This window comes from Dendropsophus ebraccatus, chromosome 2 (genome assembly GCF_027789765.1).
Source record: "Dendropsophus ebraccatus isolate aDenEbr1 chromosome 2, aDenEbr1.pat, whole genome shotgun sequence".
NCBI lineage: Eukaryota > Metazoa > Chordata > Amphibia > Anura > Hylidae > Dendropsophus > Dendropsophus ebraccatus.
Window position 1 is genome coordinate 6215770 of NC_091455.1, and position 24607 is coordinate 6240376.

The following is a 24607-nucleotide window of genomic DNA, read 5'->3' on the forward strand; positions in this document are numbered from 1 at the left end:
TGGGGGATCAGTATTGGGGGGGTAGTTATGGGGGATCAGTATTGGGGGGTAGTTATGGGGGATCAGTATTGGGGGGTAGTTATGGGGGATCAGTAATGGGGGGTAGTTATGGGGGATCAGTATGGGGGGGTAGTTATGGGGGATCAGTATTGGGGGGTAGTTATGGGGGATCAGTATTGGGGGGGGTAGTTATGGGGGATCAGTATTGGGGGGTAGTTATGGGGGATCAGTATTGGGGGGGGGGTGATTTATGGGGGATCAGCGCTGGGGATGAGGATCTCCGGTTCCGGCTGTCCGCTGATCGGTGATTTTGCAGCCGGAGTCGGTGCTGCTCGGTCCGGGGAGGGATGAGCCGCAGCTCCCGGGATGTTGGGGAGGCGGCTCCGGTGATGTCACCGATCTCTCCAGTCGGAGGAGGCGGCCGCGGCTGAGCTGTCAGTGCTGCTCCGGGCATGGACGAGGGAGCTGCGGGCGGCGGGAGACGCGACTAGACGGTGAGTACCGAGACCGGGGACGTGATAACCGAGACCGGGGGACCAGATCACCGAGACCGGGGGACCAGATCACCGAGACCGGGGGACCAGATCACCGAGACCGGGGAGATGATTACAGAGACCGGGGACCAGATCACCGAGACCGGGGACCACTGTAACCGGAGCTAATGAGCCCCCTACACAGAACCGGAGACACCCGACACCCACAGCAGTCACCCGAATCAAAAGCTGCTACACCCGGCTGTCAGCCCGACAAGGAGCCTGATATCATATAATACGTGCCGGCAACCATTGTGGGGTTCACAAACCTGCCCCCCCCTCCTCTGGTAGATGTACACTCACCTGTCCCCCCCTCTGGTAGATGTACACTCACCTGTCCCCCCCTCCTCTGGTAGATGTACACTCACCTGTCCCCCCCTCTGGTAGATGTACACTCACCTGTCCCCCCCCTCCTCTGGTAGATGTACACTCACCTGTCCCCCGTTCTCTGGTAGATGTACACTCACCTGTCCCCCCCCTCCTCTGGTAGATGTACACTCACCTGTCCCCCCCCCTCCTCTGGTAGATGTACACTCACCTGTCCCCCCCCCTCTGGTAGATGTACACTCACCTGTCCCCCGATCTCTGGTAGATGTACACTCACCTGTCCCCCCCTCCCTCTGGTAGATGTACACTGACCTGTCCCCCCCTCCTCTGGTAGATGTACACTCACCTGTCCCCCCCCCTTCTCTGGTAGATGTACCCTCACCTGTCCCCCCCCCTCCTCTGTAGATGTACACTCACCTGTCCCCCCCCCTCCTCTGGTAGATGTACACTCACCTGTCCCCCCCCCTCCTCTGGTAGATGTACACTCACCTGTCCCCCCCCCCCTCCTCTGGTAGATGTACACTCACCTGTCCCCCCCCTCCTCTGGTAGATGTACACTCACCTGCCCCCCCCCCTCTTGGTAGATGTACACTCACCTGTCCCCCCCCCTCCTCTGGTAGATGTACACTCACCTGTCCCCCCCTCCTCTGGTAGATGTACACTCACCTGTCCCCCCCTCCTCTGGTAGATGTACACTCACCTGTCCCCCCATCTCTGGTAGATGTACACTCACCTGTCCCCCCCCCTCTTCTGGTAGATGTACACTCACCTGTCCCCCCCCCTCTTCTGGTAGATGTACACTCACCTGTCCCCCCCTCCTCTGGTAGATGTACACTCACCTGTCCCCCCCTCCTCTGGTAGATGTACACTCACCTGTCCCCCCCCTCCTCTGGTAGATGTACACTCACCTGTCCCCCGATCTCTGGTAGATGTACACTCACCTGTCCCCCCCCCCCTCTGGTAGATGTACACTCACCTGTCCCCCCCTCCTCTGGTAGATGTACACTCACCTGTCCCCCCCCCCCCTCTGGTAGATGTACACTCACCTGTCCCCCCCCACTCTGGTAGATGTACACTCACCTGTCCCCCCCTCCTCTGGTAGATGTACACTCACCTGTCCCCCGATCTCTGGTAGATGTACACTGACTTGTCCCCCCCCCTCCTCTGGTAGATGTACACTCACCTGTCCCCCCCCCCTCTGGTAGATGTACACTCACCTGTCCCCCCCCCCTCTGGTAGATGTACACTTACCTGTCCCCCCCTCCTCTGGTAGATGTACCCTCACCTGTCCCATCTCTGGTAGATGTACACTCACCTGTCCCCCCCCTCCTCTGGTAGATGTACACTCACCTGTCCCCCCCTCCTCTGGTAGATGTACACTCACCTATCCCCCCCTCCTCTGGTAGATGTACACTCACCTGTCCCCCCCTCCTCTGGTAGATGTACACTCACCTGTCCCCCGATCTCTGGTAGATGTACACTCACCTGTCCCCCCCTTCCTCTGGTAGATGTACACTCACCTGTCCCCCCCTCCTCTGGTAGATGTACACTCACCTGCCCCCCCCTCCTCTGGTAGATGTACACTCACCTGTCCCCCCCCCCCTCTGGTAGATGTACACTCACCTGTCCCCCTCTCCTCTGGTAGATGTACACTCACCTGTCCCCCTCTCCTCTGGTACATGTACACTCACCTGTCCCCCCATCTCTGGTAGATGTACACTCAACTGTCCCCCCTCCTCTAGTTGATGTACACTGACTTGTCCCCCGATCTCTGGTAGATGTATACTCACCTGCCCCCCCCCCCTCTGGTAGATGTACACTCACCTGCCCCCCCCCCTCTGGTAGATGTACACTCACCTGTCCCCCGATCTCTGGTAGATGTGCACTCACCTGTCCCCCTCTCCTCTGGTAGATGTACACTCACCTGTCCCCCGATCTCTGGTAGATGTGCACTCACCTGTCCCCCCCCCCCCCCCTCTGGTAGATGTACACTCACCTGTCCCCCCTCCTCTGGTAGATGTACACTCACCTGTCCCCCGATCTCTGGTAGATGTGCACTCACCTGTCCCCCCCCCCCCCCCCTCTGGTAGATGTACACTCACCTGTCCCCCCCTCCTCTGGTAGATGTACACACATGTATCCACCATGTTGCATCCTATTTCCCCCTGCCCTCTTAGTGTTTACCCTATATTCCTTCCTCCTGGTCCTGTGATTTTCCCCTCAGGACTTGCTTTAGAGGCTGCGCACATTGTGCTGTAGGGGGCACCGGCACACCTGACACCTGGTATACCCCGGCTGTGCCCTGTGCTGTACTAGGATGTGTTCACGCTCGGCTGTACGCAGCTTCCCTCCCGGTAATGTGGTGATTCATCAAACTCCATTAATGCCGCTGCTGTTGTGGCTGTCTGTGCGGAAATTCTGTAAGCGTTCACAGCTACTGGATTAACCCCGGAGGTGCCGGAGCGCTGAGGGAGAGACAGGATCCTGCCCTGCTCAGGATACGGCTGATAGGACCGAACGCTGGAGACGTATACAGCTGTGTAGACACAAACCGGGAGGGATCACATCCAAACCAAAGTCTATGGGGGAGATGCAGAACCTTTCCTTCTCATCTGTTTCCAAGGTAGAAGTTAAATGCACCGGAGCGTTCTCAGCGCCAGGGCCCCTCACACTCACCGTACACGCTACCCTCTCAGTTCCCTTTGAAGGGGTCGTTGACCAAATTTTTTTTCTTTCAAAGCAACTGGTGCCAGAAAGTGGCAGCGTATTTGTAATTTCTTCTTCTATATAAAAATCTCCAGTCTTCCAGTACTTATCAGCTGGTGTATGTCCTGCAGGAAGTGGTGTATTCTCTCCAGTCTGACACAGTGCTCTCTGCTGCCACCTCTGTCCATGTCAGGAACTGTCCAGAGCAGGAGAGATTTTCTATGGGGATTTTCTGTGGCTCTGGACAGTTCCTGACATGGACAGAGGTGGCAGCAGAGAGCACTGTGCCAGACTGGAGAGAAAACACCACTTCCTGCAGGACATATAGCAGCTGAGAAGTACTGGAAGACTGGATATATTTTATAGACATAAACTACCAGTCCCTGGCATTTTCTGGCACCAGTTGATCTCAAAGATAAACATTTTTGGTGAGCGACCCCTTTAAGATGCCCTGTGCAGATGTGACTGTTCTCTGGATTATGTGACCACTAGAGGGCAGTAGTAGTGGTGGAGACTGCAGCATTATTGGGACATGTCGATCGTCACAATCAATCACACTAAAAACTTTAAGTGTCACTACAAATTTTTTTCCCTATATAAAATAATCGCAATTTGATTGTGACGGAACACTGATGTGAAGTGCGGCGCATTGTTATATAACAGGCAGAGGTGCCGCCATTATTCTGCAGAATTAGGACAGATTTCTAACACGTTCTCCTATTCCTGCTCTATGGAACGACGCCGAAAGTGACAAAAACATCAGATGTTGCAGCATCGGTGCTACATACAAAGGGGAAGGAGTTATGTAACAGTGTGTTCTTAAAGGGGAACTACACCAGTAATATAACAGGACTGCAGCCGGATACACAGGGAAAGAGAGTTAATAAAATGGGGTTTCCTGCATCATCTTATTTACATGTAATATTATCTTATTGTAATTGTGTCCCTATACTAACCAATGGGAAAGCCAGGAAATATAGGGAGGTTTTAAACTAACAGCAATGTAATCACATATCCATCCCAAAAATAACAATACTGCCCCCTATATACAGGGATATAACTACTATAATACTGCTCCTATATACAGGAATATAACTACTATAATACTGCCCCTATATACAGATATATAACTACTATAATACTGCTCCTATATACAGGGATATAACTACTATAATACTGCTCCTATATACAGGAATATAACTACTATAATACTGCTCCTATATACAGGAATATAACTACTATAATACTGCTCCTATATACAAGAATATACTACTATAATACTGCTCCCATATACAGGAATATACTACTATAATACTGCCCCTATATACAGGAATATACTACTATAATACTGCCCCCTATATACAAGACTATAACTACTATAATACTGCTCCTATATACAGGAATATACTACTATAATATTGCTCCTATATACAAGAATATAACTACTATAATACTGCCCCTATATACAGGAATATAGCTACTATAATACTGTCCCTATATACAAGAATATAACTACTATAATACTGCCCCTATATACAGGAATATAACTACTATAATACTGCTCCCTATATACAGGAATATAACTACTATAATACTGCTCCTGTATACAAGAATATAACTACTATAATACTGCCCCTATATACAGGAATATAACTACTATAATACTGCCCCCTATATACAAGACTATAACTACTATAATACTGCTCCCTATATACAGGAATATAACTACCATAATACTGCTCTCCTATATACAGGAATATAACTACCATAATACTGCCCCCAGTGTATGCGGCTATATTACTGTAATGGTGTGTTAGTGATTGGTGTTCTTCCTCCTCAGGTGAGTGCTTCCTCTTCCTCCGGCAGTCTCTTCCTCCTGGCTCGGGTCCATCCTGTCTGTGAGGATATAAAGGCTCCATACAGCGCTGGTCGTATAATCCGGTAACTCTCTGCCCGCGGGATGTGGAGTCTCCTGGATTAGCTGGAATGTTAATGAGGCGCTGGAGAGATGTGGCGGTGCGCGGTGAGGGGGGTGTGGTGATTGCGCCCTCCGCCTCCTCCTCTCTGCTCTCCGATGCGGCCGATATGGAGATTTGCTTGACACGTTCTATATACTGGTCTGGTGGTCGTGTGGATCTGCTGGACTGAGGTTCCTTCAGGATCAGCGTCTCACAGGAGGTAAGTGGCACCTGGTGGTTCATTTATAGTGTCGCTGTATCTATATACCTAGATACAGGATGTAATATATCTACACAGTGACCCCACCAGCAGAATAGTGAGTGCAGCTCTGGAGTATAATACAGGATGTAACTCAGGATCAGTAATGTAATGTATGTACATAGTGACCCCACCAGCAGAATAGTGAGTGCAGCTCTGGGGTATAATATAGATAATATAGGATGTATCTCAGGATCAGTAATGTAATGTATGTACACAGTGACCCCACCAGCAGAATAGTGAGTGCAGCTCTGGAGTATCATATAGGATGTAACTCAGGATCAGTAATGTAATGTATGTACACAGTGATCCCACCAGCAGAATAGTGAGTGCAGCTCTGCAGTATAATACAGCATGTAACTCAGTACAGGATGTAACATAGTGACTTATACCACTATACGTTAGTAAATAACATCCACTATCCACAGTATCCCTCCCCCAATACACTGACCCATATAGAGGGTGAACTCATCTCCACGGAATCGGCGAGACAAACATTTTTGGCTTCTCACTCCAGCACCATCCTGACCTGTATCCAAACTTCCCATTTGTATTGCTGCACACTGTAACAGTGCCCCCTTTGTGTCCCCATGTAGCATAAGGCCCCGTTCACACTATGGAATCGGCGCTGAGATTCCGTTCGGAAAATACCCTCCGCACGGAATCCTTTCTTGCATGGGAGTGTGGTGTCCCCCCACTGGTGTTGCTTCTATTCACACCCCTCGTAAAAGTCTGTACTCGTTTGTGGTCTTACTGTGGTATAACTAAGGTCTAGAAGCTGCACAGCTGAAGTGTCTTAAAGGGTTATTGTTAAGATTCTGTTAACCAGTAGGATCACTCCTTTCTTCTGTCATATCCTTTTTTTCTTTTCCACTTCTCTATTGCACTCTTTCCACCCAACCACAGCGCATCTTACACGCTGGTTAGGAAGTTAGTCCTTTGGGTGAAGGAGAAGTCTTGGCCGAGCTTTGGTGGAGAAAGAACGCAGCTCAGATAGCTCTTCTCAATGGTTCTACCTAGGCCCCGGCCCCCTGCCAGGACCCTCTACAAGTGAGTTCTAGCCAGTACCCCACATGGGTAGGACACAGAGCAGTCAGCTCTTACAAACCTCTTTCTTGAAGCACCAAACCCGCTGTATGATGCGCTGCTAAACCCTTCAGGAGAGGACTAGCCTACCCACCAACCATTCCGCTCATCCCAGATAACAGGGTCTGGGGCCTGTGTCACCCATTGGTACGGTTCAGCCAAAGCTAGTGGGCGTAAGGTGGTGTGACGACTATAGGAAAAGGTCAATACACAGGCACAGGTTGTTTCTTCTTCTACAAGTATTCTTCTATATACTCCAACCTCCTGGCAGAGCACATTACTACTTGGGTTGAGACTCTCACGGCACCCTCCTCTCTACTACGCTACCTCAGTACAACCTTACCAACTCTACTACATCCTGCTCCGCACTTATCTCACAGATCTGGTGGTTCTATGTTCGTGTATTTATTGGAACTCTATCAGTGTATCTGAAGATTCGTTGTATCACCTGCTGCACATTAACAAGTAGTAACCAAGTCAGCGTTATCACCTGAGTCTGTGATTATTCACCACCACCTGCACAGTATATACACGCCAACCTTGGGACATCTCCCCTATCTGTGGGTGGGGGGTCCTACTATCCGGGAGGGTCACTACACCGCTCTGACCATATGTGACATAATCCCAAGGGATCCTGCAGTAACCCGACAGGACCCCGACCACAGGGGAGAAGGTACAGCCGTCCTTACACTATAAAAGCAGGCGTGCCATCTCACCTGTGTGCCCACCTGGCACTGGCGTCACGTGACAAAACCTTAAGGTCCGGCTGTATCTCGGCCGTCCACCATAGTAGTGGCGTCACACTTCCATCTAGCCAGTGACCGTCCGTCTTGCCGCTACAGCATCATCCAGGGATCACCACAGAAGGGCTCACCTGCCTCCGCTCTTCTCTCCTCTCCGCTTAAAGAATTGACATATCAGTAACATGAGCGGAAAGGCTCAAAGAACTGATGCGTTCACAGAGATTGAAGCCAGGATTCGGCCGTACACACAGGGGGTTTCTGCACGGAATCTCAGAGCTGATTCTGTAGTGTTAACGGGGCTTTATGGCCCGATTTGGACCCTTAAACAGTACTTAGGCCTACATTGTCCCTTCATATAATAGAATGGCCCTATCTGTGTCCTCATATAATAGATAAGTCCCCTCATGCCTCCTTATAGAAGATAGCCCTCCTCTGATGCCCCATATTGTACTCAGTCCCCTCCCGGTCTCCATATAGTACTCAGTCCCCTCCCTGCCTCCATATAGTAGTTAGGCCCCTCTTCCTCCATATAGGAGTTAGGCCCCTGTGTCTCCCATATAGTAGTTAGGGCCCTGTGTCTCACATATAGTAGTTAGGGCCCTGTGTCTCACATATAGTAGTTAGGGCCCTGTGTCTCACATATAGTAGTTAGGGCCCTGTGTCTCACATATAGTAGTTAGACCCCTGTGTCTCACATATAGTAGTTAGGGCCCTGTGTCTCACATATAGTAGTTAGGGCCCTGTGTCTCACATATAATAGTTAGACCCCTGTGTCTCACATATAGTAGTTAGGGCCCTGTGTCTCACATATAGTAGTTAGGGCCCTGTGTCTCACATATAGTAGTTAGACCCCTGTGTCTCACATATAGTAGTTAGGGCCCTGTGTCTCACATATAGTAGTTAGACCCCTGTGTCTCACATATAGTAGTTAGGGCCCTGTGTCTCACATATAGTAGTTAGGGCCCTGTGTCTCACATATAGTAGTTAGGGCCCTGTGTCTCACATATTATTAGTTAGGCATCTTTTCTCCCATATAGTAGTTAGGGCCCTGTGTCTCACATATAGTAGTTAGGCATCTTTTCTCCCATATGGTAGTTAGGGCCCTGTGTGCCTCCACATATTAGCTGTGCCCTCCACTTATGAAGTAATTATGTCCCCCTTGTGCTCCCATATAGTATAAAGCTCCCGCTTTGTTCAGCTATATAGTAATTAGGTAATATCCCCCATAATCCCTGATAGGTAGTAATCCCCCTGTAGGTAAGACCCCCCTAGTAGCTAACCACCCCCAGTATGTAAAATCCCCAGTGCAGTAGGCATCCCTCTGTAGGTAATGCCCCTGTCAGTTAAACCCCCCCCACCCCCATCACCAGATAACAATCGGATGCAGGCACCCTCCCTGGTAGTTAGTCACCCTCCTGCTCATGTAGACATCTCCACCGGTATATAGCACCCCCCCCCCCCCCCCCCCCCCCCCCCCCCCCCCCCCCCCCCGACACGCACAGCCTATGTAGGATGTTACTCAGGATCAGTACAGGATCAGTAATGTAATGTATGTACATATGTACACAGTGACCCCACCAGCAGAATAGTGAGTGCAGCTCTGGAGTATAATACAGGATGTAACTCAGGATCAGTAATGTATGTACACAGTGACCCCACCAGCAGAATAGTGAGTGCAGCTCTGGAGTATAATACAGGATGTAACTCAGGATCAGTAATGTATGCACACAGTGACCCCACCAGCAGAATACTGAGTGCAGCTCTGCAGTGGTGATCCAATTAGTTTTGGGTGTGGTCCTGCTGTGTGAGGCTGTGCAGGTCTGCTGCTCCTGAGCTCCAGGCAAGGAAGATCTGCCCCTGGGCCTGCTCTCTCCTCCCCAGGGAGGGAGCAGGTTTTCAGGCATGAGCGAGCCAAGGAGAGTCCCAACTCCTGCCCCCCGAACCAGGTCCGTGGGGGGCAGAGGAATCCAGCGACCAACAGAGGGAACACCATCAGAGGTCCAAGGGCTGAGGCGTTCTACTAGGAGGTGCAGCGATGCTTCTCCAGCCACCCCTGAACCTGAGGTAACAAAGGGTAGCCGCAAGGCTACAGCAAGTTGTGGAACTACAAGTGCCAGAAGTTCTGGAACAACTGTGGAAACCAGCCAAGAAAATCTGTGCAGTGACACTCCTCCTGGAGCAAGGCTGTCTGCCCATGAAGGTGTGGAGGAAGATTGGGGGGTGCAGCGGTCCCAAGAGACGGGGCAGACCTATGGCCTACGGATTGCTGCAAGCCTCTGTGGGTATGAGGAAGCCAGAAACCAGCTGTACAAGCTCCAGGAGGAGGTATGTGCTGTAAAAGCATTGATGGACACTGCTGCTAAGCAGCAAAAGGCTGAGTTATCAGCGAAAATTAAATCTCTGAAAGCTGACATCAAAAAAATAGTGAAAAAGAGAACTTTTATTCTGGAGAACAGCGGGCCGTTTAAAGAGAAACTTCAGAACGACGATCGTTTTGCTCAAACGGAGAGAGAAAGGCAGAGAAGGCTGAGAGGGCTCCAGCCAGAGAGCCGGGTGGAGGAGGAAGGAGACGCTGCGGAGGTACGTGATGTTGAGCCGAATCCACCCGGGGGTCCGCAACAACAGACCCCATACAGTGGGCTCCCTGCAGGGCAAGCAGCATTGTCATCTAGCCGCTGTTCGGGGGATGAAAGCAACACCAGTTACCAGGGAGGGGCGCTGATGGCCCAGATCCAGCTCCTGGAGTCACCAGGGCGCCTCCAGGACTTCGTATTCGGAGATGAGTTACCAGAGGAGGCGCCTGGGAGAAAGACCAAGGTAAAGACCACCAAGCTTCAGGAGCAGGTAACATTTGTATATTCCCCCCTCCCTGTGCCCCCCGGACTGGCCTCAGGGTCAGCTCACTGTGTGAACCCCATATCTCAGCCCGGCCTGAGTTCTGTTGTGGACTCAGTGCAGGAGAATGGGGAGAGTATGGAGTCTAGTATGGCGGTAAGCTCCATCTCTGTTTGCAGTAGCAGAGGTGGAGCAGGTGAGGAACCGGCCGTAAGGTCGGACAGTGATATTGGCCCAGTGGCGGGCAGTGGCAGGAGAGGTGGCCCAGCGGTGGGCAGTAACGTTAAAGGCACTGGTGCATCAGCTCGCTCCCTGACGGGAGGGGGGAGCGGGTGTGTGCCGGTGTCAGCTGCGGGAGCTCCGGTGGCTCTTGGCGCTGCTGTTCCTTTGGGGCAGCGGTGTCGTCGTCGGGATGCTGCCGGGGCTAAGATGTCTTCACCTCCCAAAAGAAAGACTGGACTTAAGCCTTTATTTTGTATTGGTGCTGCTGGACCAGATCGTGCGGAGGAGTCTAGTACTGATGAGGCAGAGGGTACCAGCAGAAATAGGGCAGGGGCTGCCTCTAAACAGTCCAGGCAGGCTGTTCGGTCCTTTCTAAAGGGACCAGTGGCCTGTCCTGTGGAGGTGGCTCCGGTCCTGGTACCCAATGACGCTGATGGTACAAAATCTCTTTCTGTCCCAGAACACACCGGTCCACCCAGTGTGAATGGGGGAATTAATGTGGGGGGGAAAGCAGGAGTGAATGTGGGGAGGAATCTGTCTGAGGCTTTGGAGGGTGGTCGGGGCAGTGTGACAGGTGGTATTGGTGTGGGTATGGATTATGTGGAGGAGGGTGGTGAAGGGGCACAGACTAGTGGTGGGAGCATAGGGCCTGGTCCAGTTGCACCCCCAGCGGCTGCAGCAGCGGTACGCAGCTATGCAAATGTTGCCGCTGGGGGAAGTGGGGTGCTTTCCTCGTCCTCGGGCCCTGGGGATGGTGACTTGCATCGACGTGTCCTGCAGGCCTTAAAGAGAGGGGAGAGAACAATCAATGTAGAGGGTAGGGAGGTTGATCTGTCTTTCTTGATAGAAAAGCATGGCCTTGCAGCCTTCCGAGAGGAAAGGGGTAGGGAAACTGTGTGGTCTCTCCCAACAGCCGGGCCGGGTGGTGTCCGAAGGAATGTGGTCCGTCTGAGGTGGAGAGGCAGTGATACATGTCCCCCAAGATCTAAAGTTGTTGAGCTCCTGCTGAGGATGAGCTTCAAGGCAGCCGACATCTTTGCCTTGATACATCCCTTTGGTACCCCTGAATTCGATATCAGCTTTGTTCGGCCGGAGGGGCTTGAGCTTTTTTGGTCGAACTATGAGCTGATAAAGGATGAGCCCGGCTGGCGAGACTTTGCCATTCAGGCGGTGTCTCGCCAAAATAACGTCAAGAGAGTGACCGTTTTAACCCATAACGAATCACTCTCTTGTATTGACATCATGACGTGGCTTGGCCGGTATGGAGAGGTGGTGGAAGTCCCAAAAAAGAACAGGGACGAATATGGCATCTGGTCAGGGGCTTGGACCTTTATGGTCAAACTTAGATATTCAGGAAACACCGTTACCCACATACCATCTGCCACCTTCCTAGGAAGGGATCGAATCCAGGTCTTCTACCAGGGTCAGCCTAAGCTCTGTCACAGGTGCGGTGACCCCACACATTTCAGTGCTAGGTGCACAGTGATGAAGTGCTCATTGTGTGGGGAAATAGGCCATCTCGCTGCATCCTGTGTGGAGATTAGGTGTCACCTGTGTGGTGACTTAGGTCACCCATTCAGTCGCTGCCCTCGTTCCTTTGCCAATGCAGTTGTTACCCCGGTGGAGAAAGGTCGTGAGGAGGAATCTACTGGGGGGGCAGCTGGCGGAGGTGAAGGAGTAAAAGAGCCAGGGAAGAAAAGTAAGCAAAAGACGCCAGCCCAACTGAGGCGTCGGGATAAGCGCCAAAGGGAGAGGGAGATGGGGGAGTCTCAGGAGCCTTGCGCAACTGTGGTGACCTCTGATCTCATCCCTGAGGCCAATCTTACTGCTGAGGCTCTGAGGGACAGTGATCTGGATGAGGAGATTTGGAGGATTCGGAAAGAAGAAGGTGCCATCTCTCCACTGTCCTCCCATGGTGAGAGCGCGGATGAGGATAGTGGGAGATGGGTGGAGCACAAGCGGGGTACTAAAAAGAATAAGAAAAGGGGAGATGTAAGATCTTCTCCCACCCCCCAGATGCCAAAGGAAGGTACAACCATCCTCCCTCTGATTGGTCTCTCAAACCGGTTCCAAACCCTCGAAGATGTTTCCTCCTCAGAGGTGCAGGAGGCGCAGGGTGAGGTTCTGGTTGTCGCGGTGACGGAGGGGCCTGCAGGGGACGTCGAATCCTCTCTCCCTGGGGAACGTATTTCCTTTGGGGGGAGGATCTGCCCAGAGTCGGGGGACGAGGAAAATGTAAATAAAGGGGATATGGATACATCCGTTTCACTAAAGAGAGGTAAACCATCGTCAGATGAGGAAGGTGGCGGGCAGGATGGAAAGGATAGTGGGAAAAAGAAAGCTGTCTAACTCAATCACCCATGATGGCGGCACCCTCTCCGTTGACGCTGGCTTCCATTAATGTAGCCAGCATTAAGTCAGATACGGCTAGATTTGCGGCCTATGATTATTTTGCCCACATTAATGCTGATATTTTCTTTTTGCAGGAGACCAGGCTAACAGACATGTCATCTATATTTAAAGCCAGAAGGGAATGGAGGAATGGGCCCTCCTACTGGTCTCTTGCGGCCGAGCCGTATAGCGGGGTGGCGGTCCTTTTTGCCGCACCGGTAGAATGCCGACGGGTTATTGAGTTAGAAATGGGGAGGTGCCTGATTCTAGATGTCCTCATGAAGGGACAAGAACTTCGCCTTATTAACATCTATGGTCCACAGTCCAAGTGGGATCGGAAGTGTCTCTTTATGAGGATCAAGCCCTATCTTTTTACAAGTCGGCAGGTGGTCTTTGGAGGGGACTTCAATGCTGTCACGAGGCCCCAGGATAGGGGAGGTTCCAGAGACAAGCTGACTTATGATGGCGTCGCCCTGAATAGTATAGCTAGTGAGGCTCGCCTGGTGGATGTCCACATACGGCATACACCAGGCCACGCGGGATTCACCTATCATAGGGGTAGTTGTAGGTCCAGGATAGACAGGTTTTATTTAAAGGAGGAAGCCGTCTCTTCAGCGGTGTCCGTTGTTGAGGTGGAGTTCTCCGACCACTGTTTAATTTTGTTTTCTCTGAATGTTACAGAGACCCCCCGGATGGGTAGAGGCTACTGGAAGCTCAATTCGTCTCTCTTGGAAGAAGCGGAAATAAGACAGTCCTTTGAGGATTTTCTTCAGAGCCAGGTACCATTGCTGGGCCTTTGTAGCAGTAAGTCAGAGTGGTGGGAGATGTTCAAAAAAAGGGTTGCGGGATTCTTCCGCCAGCTCTCGAGCCTCAGGAGTCTGGACAGGTATCGCCTGTACCAGGGCCTGAGGAAGAAACTTGAACGTCTTGTCTCGACTGGAGGTAGTCGTGATGATATCTCCAGAGTGAAAGCCTTGCTACTGAGGTGCCAGTATGATAGACACGCATCTTTGGTTTTTGAGAGGGATTACGGGAAGTACCGCTCGCCCGACCCTTACAGAAACTGCAAGATGTCAGTGAATAGTAAAATCGTCTCAGGACTGATTGATAGTACAGGATCCCTGAAAAGGTCCAGATCGGGGATCCTGGAGGTCGTCAGATCCTTTTACTCGCACCTCTTGGGGAGGAAAGATCTAGATCGGGATAGGGCCTCAGCTTTCTTGACTGAAACAGTCCCTGAACCAGGGGTAGACCCCTCTCTTGACGTTTTGACAGAGATGATCCAAGAAGAGGAAGTCAGGGTGGCTATTGATGGTCTTGCCCTCAAGAAGTCACCCGGTCCAGATGGCTTAACATCTGAGTTCTATAAGACCTTTAAGGACACTTTGGTTCCCCTCTTGACTGAGGTATTCAATGAGTGTCTCTCCTCGGGCACTCTGCCGAGGTCAATGAGGAGGTCAGCCTTGATCATCTTGTCAAAGGGTAAAGACCCGTCCCGCATTGAGAATTGGCGTCCCATAGCGCTTCTCAATGCGGACAGAAAGATTCTGGCAAAAGTGCTGTTTAATCGGCTGGTGAAGTTTGCACCCCAGCTCCTTTCGAGGGCCCAGCATTGCTCTGTTCCAGGCCGCAGTACCTTTAGTGCTGTGCTCGGTGTCCGGGAGGCTGTGGAGCAGGGTAGGGCGGGTCACTGGAAGGGGTACTTGCTGTCCTTGGATCAGGCAAAAGCGTTTGATCGGGTTAACCACGAGTACCTCTGGTCTGTCCTTCTGAGATATGGCCTGCCGGGGGTTTTTGTTGATTGGCTTAAGACCTTGTATACAGGGGCAGAGAGTTTCCCGCTTGTGAATGGTTGGATTGGCCGCTCTTTTGAGGTTGGGTCTGGTGTCCGTCAGGGTTGCCCTTTGAGCCCACTGTTGTACGTGTTTGCAATTGATCCTTTCCTTAGGAGGATTGATTGTGGACCGTTGGCAGGGGTGAGAATGGACCCTGCGGTGCCGGATTCCACTCTGAGGGTGGTAGCGTACGCCGATGATGTCACCATATTCGTCTCCTCGCAAGAGGAGGTGCGGTGTGTGATGTCAGAGGTGGAGCGCTACTCAGAGGCATCTGGGTCCAAGATCAACCAGGATAAGTGTGAGAGTCTCTGGCTGGGAGGTGGAGATCCTGGATTTGATCTCCCGGACACCCTTCCAGAGCCCCAGGAGTTTGCAAAAGTTCTCGGCATCGAATTCGGCCAAGGGGATTACCCCAAACAAAACTGGGACAGCAGGCTTAAGATCGCCGCTCAGGGGGTGGATCAGTGGAAGGGTTGGTCTTTGACCCTCAGGGAAAGGGTTAACCTGATCAAAACTTTCCTGCTCCCTTTGCTGATATATCTGGGCAGTGTTTGCATTTTGCCAGAACCTCTCTGGACTCGGGTCTACAGTGTGTTCTTCCAACTGTTATGGGGGAATAGACTGAACCTAGTCAAGAGGGAGGTTACTTACCGTACGAGGAGACAAGGGGGGTTGTGTATGGTCAACCCCGTGGTGTTCCTGGTGAATACCTTTCTTAAGACCAACATTGCAAACCTCTGGAAAGAGAGGGCTCCTCCGTGGGTATTCTCCTGTAAGGGATGGTTTCGGCCTTTCTTCCAGGAATGGGAGACAGGAGGGCAAGTGAAGGATCTCCGCACACCACACGGGCATCTTCCGGCTTATGCTACCCTGGTTCTGAAGGTCATTCGTCGGTGGGGTTTGGGGATGTGGGAGATTAGGACTCTGTCGAGGAAATTCCTTGACAATAGGGTCCTGTCGTCCCATTTCCAAAAACCGCTGGCGCTCAAGGATTGCCCAAGTCGGGATCTGGAGGTTGGGTTGGGCCTATTGAATTCCATCAGGATCCCCTTGAAGTTTTGGGACTTGGCTTGGCGCTGCTTCCATGGGAAACTGTATGTGAGGGACAATCTGAAGTGCAGGAGCTCTGAGGATCGGGGATGTCCCCGGGAGGAGTGTGGAGGCATGCTGGAAAGCATGGAGCATTTTCTGCTTCATTGTCCCTTTAATACAGAGGTTTACAACAGGGTGGGCGCTTCCATCGGGTGGCCCAGGTTGGTCCGCCTCTCCTATGCGGAATGGGCCTATGGAGCATTCAGAAACCTTGGTGGCTGGGACCGGAGCACTTTATTCCTAGTCAGCATAGTGGTCAGGTACCACACGTGGAGTGCACGGTGTTTAGTGTCGACGCAGCGTAAAATCCTCCCTGTGGATGAGGTGGTTAGGGGCACACTCGGTGACCTGGTGAAGGTGCGCTCTCTGGAGTACGAGAGGCTGGGGGCTGGTAGGGCCTCTTGTCTTTGGAGGGGCTTTGCCTATAAGGTTCCTTAGCCTGCGTCTCCTCTCCTGGTGGTGGGCTGATGCTGGCACATTAGTCTTTTGTTTTGTGCTGTAGAGATACTGGAGTATAGGGCTTGCAGGCGCTGAACTTGGGCTTTCGGGCTGTGTGTGGGGCTGAGAAGTCTCATTATTGTTGGGTTTAGTATGTTATATATTTTTTTTTTTCAAAAGTTTGTGTATTGTGATTGTCTTTGTGATTATCTTTGTATGTTTGTATAAATTGTATATACTGTATATATTATATATGTTTTGTTTGCACCTGGGGTTCGGGTTTAGTGATAGGTTGGGTGGTGGGTAAAAGGGGGGAGGGGGCTTCTGTGGGACTTTGTTGGGACTTTTACATATATATAAAATCCTGGGCTGGTTCATGGACGTCCGTGATCATGTACTGGGGGCATGGGATGCGGGACCAGCTCAGGGCCAAAAAAAAAAAAAAAAAAAAAAAAAAAAAAAAATTTAAAAATATTATATGTATTGTTGTAGGTTATTATTTTGCATTGTGTCTTGTTTAGTTTTAGTTTATTTGTGTAGTGATGACTTGTTTAGTTGGTGTTGGGTTGAGTAGAGTTATGTCGGTGGTATATTAGGTTGTGCACAATGCAACTGGGCCAGGGGGTTCACAATTAGTTAGTTATATAGGTGTATATATAGTGGTATATATAGGTGTGTTTATAGGTGTATAGTATATAGTAGTGTATATATAGGTTTGTATATAGTAGTGTATATAGTTTATTAATATGTTTAGCTAAATAGTTTATATTGTGTATATATTGTATATAGGTATATGGGTGTATATATTGTATATAGGTATATGGGTTGTATGTGTGGAAGAATGAGTGCGGGGATGGACCGGTGCTTTATGTTATGGTTTCATTTTTCTATTTATTGTCTTGTTCTGGTCAGATATGGTATATGGTGTGTTATTTCTGTATTTATTTATTGTTATGTTTAAAATTTTAATAAAAGAAATACAGGATGTAACTCAGGATTAGTAATGTAATGTATGTACACAGTGACCCCACCAGCAGAATAGTGAGTGCAGCTCTGGAGTATAATACTGGATGTAACTCAGGATCAGTAATGTAATGTATGTACACAGTGACCCCACCACCAGCAGAATAGTGAGTGCAGCTCTGGGGTATAATACAGGATATAACTCAGGATCAGTAATGTAATGTATGTACACAGTGACCCCACCAGCAGAATAGTGAGTGCAGCTCTGGGGTATAATACAGGATGTAACTCAGGATCAGTAATGTAATGTATGTACATAGTGACCCCACCAGCAGAATAGTGAGTGCAGCTCTGGAGTATAATACGGGATCAGTAATGTAATGTATGTACACAGTGACCCCACCAGCAGAATAGTGAGTGCAACTCTGGCGTATATTACAGGATGTAACTCAGGATCAGTAATGTATGTACACAGTGACCCCACCAGCAGAATAGTGAGTGCAGCTCTGGGGTATAATACAGGATGTGACTCAGGATCAGTAATGTAATGTATGTACACAGTTACCCCACCAGCAGAATAGTGAGTGCAGCTCTGGAGTATAATACTATTGAGTCCTCTGGGTCAGGATGGGATTGTGTATAATCTGTTTGGGATGTGATATCGCTGGGAATGTAGTGATAAGACCTGAGTGTCTGGTGATATTTCCCCCTCAGGTAGGATATATGGGCTCTGGCAGTGAGAATGATCAATAAAATGTAAAATCAATCTCAGTCTACGCTGCTCCGAGCACCGGAGTCATTGCCGGCTAATAAAACACTATTTTGGGCCGTACAATGTTATTCTCTGCCGTAGTAATATATAATGTGCAGTGAGATCCTCGCAGTACATGAAACATTGTAACAGACCCTCAGCTCTCAGCAGGACTGTGTATAGGGGGGTTCAGTCTCTGGATGTCATGATAAGTTTCCATCACTGACAGGAAGCAGAGATCTATAAAAATTCACATTTTTTTGAGGGCTTAAAGGGGTTTGTTCACCAAAAATGTTTTTCTTTTAAGTCAACTGGTGCCAGAAAGAGCCAGAGATTTGTAATCTATTTCTATATAAAAATCTCCAGTCTTTCAGTACTTATCAGCTGCTGTATGTCCTGCAGGAGGTGCTGTATTCACTCCAGTCTGACGCAGTGCTCTCTGCTGCCACCTCTGTCCATGTCAGGAACTGTCCAGAGCAGCAGCAAATCCCCATAGAAAACCTCTCCTGCTCTGGACAGTTCCTGACATGGACAGAGGTGGCAGCAGAGAGCGCTGTGTTACCGCTCTTCCCGGGATCTATAATGTGGCGACATCTGTACTCGCTGAGCTGTGACTTGAGTCGTACGGGAAGATAAGGAGTCCGTGTCAGACATAACGCAAAGCCGCACTGCAAACACGTCGTCTATGTACCGGAGCATCTGGTGTCGGGGGGCCATGGGGCGGATAGAGGAGACACCATAACATTGATGGTAAATATGGGAGTATATAGATGGTCTGCCCCATCCACTGCCCTCTCAATGCGTCTCACCCCATACAGGGGTAACAAGGGGGTAATACCCCTCCTCCTAGGGAGCTGCACCTGTGTATAAGGCCTAAGGCTTAGGGTCGTCTCATGGAGGATAGGAGGACCTCCGTCACTGGAGAACCATGAGGTGTCCATAGTGTCCGTCACCCTCCAGTACTCCAGGATATACTCTGTATACAGTTATTAATAGAACTTCTCCTCAGCCGGTGTCCTTCATTGACGCCTATCTCCATAGAGGAAGGCAGATTGTGGAATATGAGAGGCAATCGCAGCTAAGTGGCCGGCCTGGCAGTGGGCCATCAGCTCAATAGCGTATGTCCCTGCGAGGAGAAAGCCTGACGTGAACACTGCTGGCCGAACACCAGAAGACTATAGACTCCGTAACCGGCCCCACTTCACTAAGTACACCGCTATATTTCCTCACCTCGTAAAAGCCGCCGTCCAGGAAACATTAACATCTACCTGATAATTACACAATCCCGGCTGAAGGCGTTCACGGCTATTCACGGCCGTCTACTCCCATAAAGGGGGTGCACAAGGAGTCATTGAGACCCTGAGAAAATTCTTCTCCACCTCCAGAGGTGTGATGGCCGCCATAGATGTGGCCAGCGAGTGGGGATGGGACCCGATATCCATACGTGTGCTGAGGGCTCGTCCGGGGCCCATATGCTTCATTGTAGAGGGGCCGTATCCCTGCCAGCTCAGAGGGGTCAGGGCACGTGGGGCTCCCCTCATGTGATTGGTCAGGGGGCACATCACCGGGGGATATGGTGGTCTCCTTATGATTAATCCAGAAGGATATGGTGGTCTCCTCCTTGTGTGATTGATTGGGGGGATATGGTCGTCTCCTCCTTATGTGATTATTCGGGGGATATGGTGGTCTCCTCTTCATGTGATTGGTCAGGGGGATATGGTGGTCTCCTCATGTGATTGATTGGGGGGATATGGTGGTCTCCTCATGTGATTGATTGGGGGGATATGGTGGTCTCCTCCTTGTGTGATTGATTGGGGGGATATGGTGGTCTCCTCCTCATGTGATTATTCGGGGGATATGGTGGTCTCCTCTTCATGTGATTATTCGGGGGATATGGTGGTCTCCTCTTCATGTGATTGGTCAGGGGGATATGGTGATCTCCTCGTGTGATTGATTGGGGGATATGGGGTCTCCTCCTTGTGTGATTGGTCAGGGGGATATGGTGGTCTCCTCCTTGTGTGATTGATTGGGGGGATATGGTGGTCTCCTCTTCATGTGATTGGTCAGGGGGGATATGGTGGTCTCCTCCTTGTGTGATTGATTGGGGGGATATGGTGGTCTTCTCATGTGATTTATTGGGGGGGATATGGTCGTCTCCTCCTCATGTTATTGATTGGGGGGATATGGTGGTCTCCTCCTTGTGTGATTGATCTAGGGGGGGATATGGTGGTCTCCTCCTCATGTGATTGATCGAGGGGGGGATATGGTGGTCTCCTCATGTGATTGATCTAGGGGATATGGTGGTCTCCTCCTCATGTGATTGGTCAGGGGGATATGGTGGTCTCCTCATGTGATTGATCTAGGGGATATGGTGGTCTCCTCCTCATGTGATTGGTCAGGGGGATATGGTGGTCTCCTCATGTGATTGATTTAGGGGATATGGTGGTCTCCTCCTCATGTGATTAATCGGGGTATATGGTGGTCTCCTCCTCATGTGATTGATTGGGGGGGATATGGTGGTCTCCTCCTCATGTGATTGATTGATTGGGGGGGATATGGTGGTCTCCTCCTCATGTGATTGATTGGGGGGGATATGGTGGTCTCCTCATGTGATTAATCGGGGTATATGGTGGTCTCCTCCTCATGTGATTGATCGAGGGGGGGGGATATGGTGGTCTCCTCCTCATGTGATTGATCTAGGGGATATGGTGGTCTCCTCCTCATGTGATTGGGGGGATATGGTGGTCTCCTCATGTGATTGATCGAGGGGGGGATATGGTGGTCTCCTCATGTGATGGATATGGTGGTCTCCTCCTCATGTGATTTGATTGGGGGGATATGGTGGTCTCCGCCTCATGTGATTAATCGGGGGATATGGTGGTCTCCTCCTCATGTGATTAATCGGGGGATATGGTGGTCTTCTCCTCATGTGATTGTTCAGGGGATATGGGGTCTCCGCCTCATGTGATTGGTCAGGGGGATATAGGGTCTCCGCCTCATGTGATTGGTCAGGGGGATATGGTGGTCTCCTCATGTGATTGATCTAGGGGAATTGTTGGTCTCCTCATGTGATTGATTGGGGGGATATGGTGGTCTCCTCCTCATGTGATTAATCGGGGGATATGGTGGTCTCCTTCTCATGTGATTGTTCGGGGGATATGGGGTCTCCGCCTCATGTGATTGATTGGGGGGATATGGTGGTCTCCTCCTCATGTGATTTATAGCGGAGAATATGGGGGTCTCATTTCATTGATCAGGGTGATATGGGGTCTCCTCCTAATTGCATTGATCAGGGTGATATGGGGTCTCCTCCTCTGTAATGGATCCAGGGTGGTATGGGGTCTCCTCCTCTGTAATGGATCCAGGGTGGTATGGGGGTCTCCTCCTTAGTATACATCCTTGCTGCAGCCTGTTGTTGGCTTGTTACAATAGATGGAGGACACAGCGTGTAGCATTTTCTGCAGGCCTCTTCCTATACGGGGAGGGGGGGGGGGGATTGTGTTGCCTCTCTTCAAGCCGAGCTCTGCAGGTCGTGTACATTACTGAGGGTGCCAGGAATCCCGTAGCTTGCCTGCCCGAGGGCATTGGGGGTGTAGGAGAGAATAAAATAAACTCCGGACCCCCAGACCCTGGGGAAATCATATCACCTACATCTGCAGCATCTAATCAAATTACTGGTGCCCCCCGATGTCTCCAGGCGGCCTGAACACCTGCTGCAGTATCTGAGCCCGGTATCACAGCATATCTGCATCCTCCATACTCTTCCATACCGCCCCCCCCCCCATTACCACATGGAGGGGGGCCCAGCCTGGATTACACAGATCACCCTATGTTACATCCATCCCCCCATGTGACCTCATTGATGTCCCTCACCCCTCCTGACTCCCGTAACCACAGACACAACTTCTGGAATTCCTTCGGTTTTCTCCGCTCGACCCCGGAGATCTCAGGGGAATGGAGTTCATATTAGAGCCAATGAAGGATTTCTGTGCCGGCTGCCAGTGGGGGTGGGTGGAGGTGCCGCGTGCGTCTGTGCTTGGCAGGAGCAGCCGGGAGCTTTACGGGCCCCTATATCTCCGGCTGGCAGTTATATCTCGCAGATGCAGGAGCCGCGCCGCAGCTTTACTGCACTTTATGTAAAACAATATAAACGCAATTTAATTCTTGTCCAAAGCAAAGTTGATGAAGGATCCGTCGGCGCTCGGAGGCGAGAAATAAAACAACGCCAAAGTTTTCCTTGTCGGTGATCCTGAGCCGGACACAAAGAAGGAGCAAGGTATTGTGATCATGGATGTACGGAGATGACACAGGGAAGGGGCCTCCATCTTCGTACCCATCACTGGCACACGCTTCTATCCCTGAGGTGTAATGCCAGTGTATAGGAAAGTTATAGGGGGCCCCTTCCTCTTCACGTTAGCAGACTGTAGGATGATATTCTGCAACAGCTGCTGCAAAACTGCAGCTCCCATCTTGCCGTGACAGCCACAGGTTGGGCACTGCTGTAAGGTGGGCACCGTAGGATTTGGTGTGGGGTATCTGCGGCCGGAGGCTCCGCGGGGAGCTCATAACTTATTGGTCACATCGATAGAACTTGTATTCAGCGTCTGGAACAAATAATCTATAAGTAACAAAGTGAGCAGGAGGGTGTAGAGGGGGAAGTAGATAATCTATAAGTAACAAAGTGAGCAGGAGGGTGTAGAGGGGGAAGTAGATAAGCGATGCACCTTTCATGACAATGCAGGACGATATTGGTCCTTCAGCCAGGTGAAGAACTTGTGTCATACATAGTATATACTATATACCATGCTTGCTGCTCCTGTACTCTGATGCTCTATGTCACCTCCCTACTGGACTCCCTGCTGTCCCTGTACCCTGCCTGATCCTCTATATCACCTCCCTACAGGCCATGACTATATACCAGCCCTGCTGCCCCTGTCCCCTGCCTGATCCTCTATATCACCTCCCTACAGGCCATGACTATATACCGGCCCTGCTGCCCCTGTCCCCTGCCTGATTCTCTATATCACCTCCCTACAGGCCATGACTATATACCGGCCCTGCTGTACTCTGCCTGATCCTCTATATCACCTCCCTACAGGCCATGACTATATACCAGCCCTGCTGCCCCTGTCCCCTGCCTGATCCTCTATATCACCTCCCTACAGGCCATGACTATATACCGGCCCTGCTGCCCCTGTCCCCTGCCTGATTCTCTATATCACCTCCCTACAGGCCATGACTATATACCGGCCCTGCTGTACTCTGCCTGATCCTCTATATCACCTCCCTACAGGCCATGACTATATACCAGCCCTGCTGCCCCTGTCCCCTGCCTGATCCTCTATATCACCTCCCTACAGGCCATGACTATATACCGGCCCTGCTGCCCCTGTCCCCTGCCTGATTCTCTATATCACCTCCCTACAGGCCATGACTATATACCGGCCCTGCTGTACTCTGCCTGATCCTCTATATCACCTCCCTACAGGCCATGACTATATACCAGCCCTGCTGCCCCTGTCCCCTGCCTGATCCTCTATATCACCTCCCTACAGGCCATGACTATATACCGGCCCTGCTGCCCCTGTACCCTGCCTGATCCTGTATATCACCTCCCTACAGGCCATGATTATATACCAGCCCTGCTGCCCCTGTCCCCTGCCTGATCCTCTATATCACCTCCCTACAGGCCATAACTATATACCGGCCCTGCTGTACTCTGCCTGATCCTCTATATCATCTCCCTACAGGCCATGACTATATACCAGCCCTGCTGTACTCTGCCTGATCCTGTATATCACCTCCCTACAGGCCATGACTATATACCGGCCCTGCTGTACTCTGCCTGATCCTCTATATCATCTCCCTACAGGCCATGACTATATACCGGCCCTGCTGTACTCTGCCTGATCCTCTATATCATCTCCCTACAGGCCATGACTATATACCGGCCCTGCTGTACTCTGCCTGATCCTCTATATCACCTCCCTACAGGCCATGACTATATACCGGCCCTGCTGTACTCTGCCTGATCCTCTATATCACCTCCCTACAGGCCATGACTATATACCGGCCCTGCTGTACTCTGCCTGATCCTGTATATCACCTCCCTACAGGCCATGACTATATACCGGCCCTGCTGTACTCTGCCTGATCCTCTATATCACCTCCCTACAGGCCATGACTATATACCGGCCCTGCTGTACTCTGCCTGATCCTCTATATTGCCTTAGGTATTTTACCTTTAAATGTAAAAAGAAATGTTCCCACTACTGACAGCAAGCAGTGATCCTGACAACAATGCGGAATCAAGACACAAAGTCAGATAGAAGGTTGCAGAACTTTCTCCTCTCTGACACATTGTAACAAACTCAGTAGCTGTGCGATCAGGCCTAGGGATGTGCAGAGGTTTGGAGTGGCCCCTGAGTGTAGGGCCTGGGTCTGCTTTTTAGAGGCTGCCTTGTC

General features: G+C 50.8%; 1 protein-coding gene across 2 annotated transcripts in view; it reads left to right on the plus strand.

Annotated features, from left to right (window-relative positions):
* The first annotated feature begins 404 nt into the window (after positions 1 to 404).
* The window catches only part of LRRC24 (leucine rich repeat containing 24), a 53471-nt gene continuing 29268 nt past the window's right edge, over positions 405 to 24607 (plus strand). The window contains exons 1-2 of one of the 2 annotated variants that reach the window (XM_069956973.1): positions 405 to 494; positions 5407 to 5744. The gene's annotated coding sequence lies outside the window, so the exon portion shown is untranslated. Of the gene's footprint in view, positions 495 to 3438; positions 3484 to 5406; positions 5745 to 24607 lie in introns of those variants that run through there. The other variant, XM_069956974.1, reaches the window with a different exon arrangement.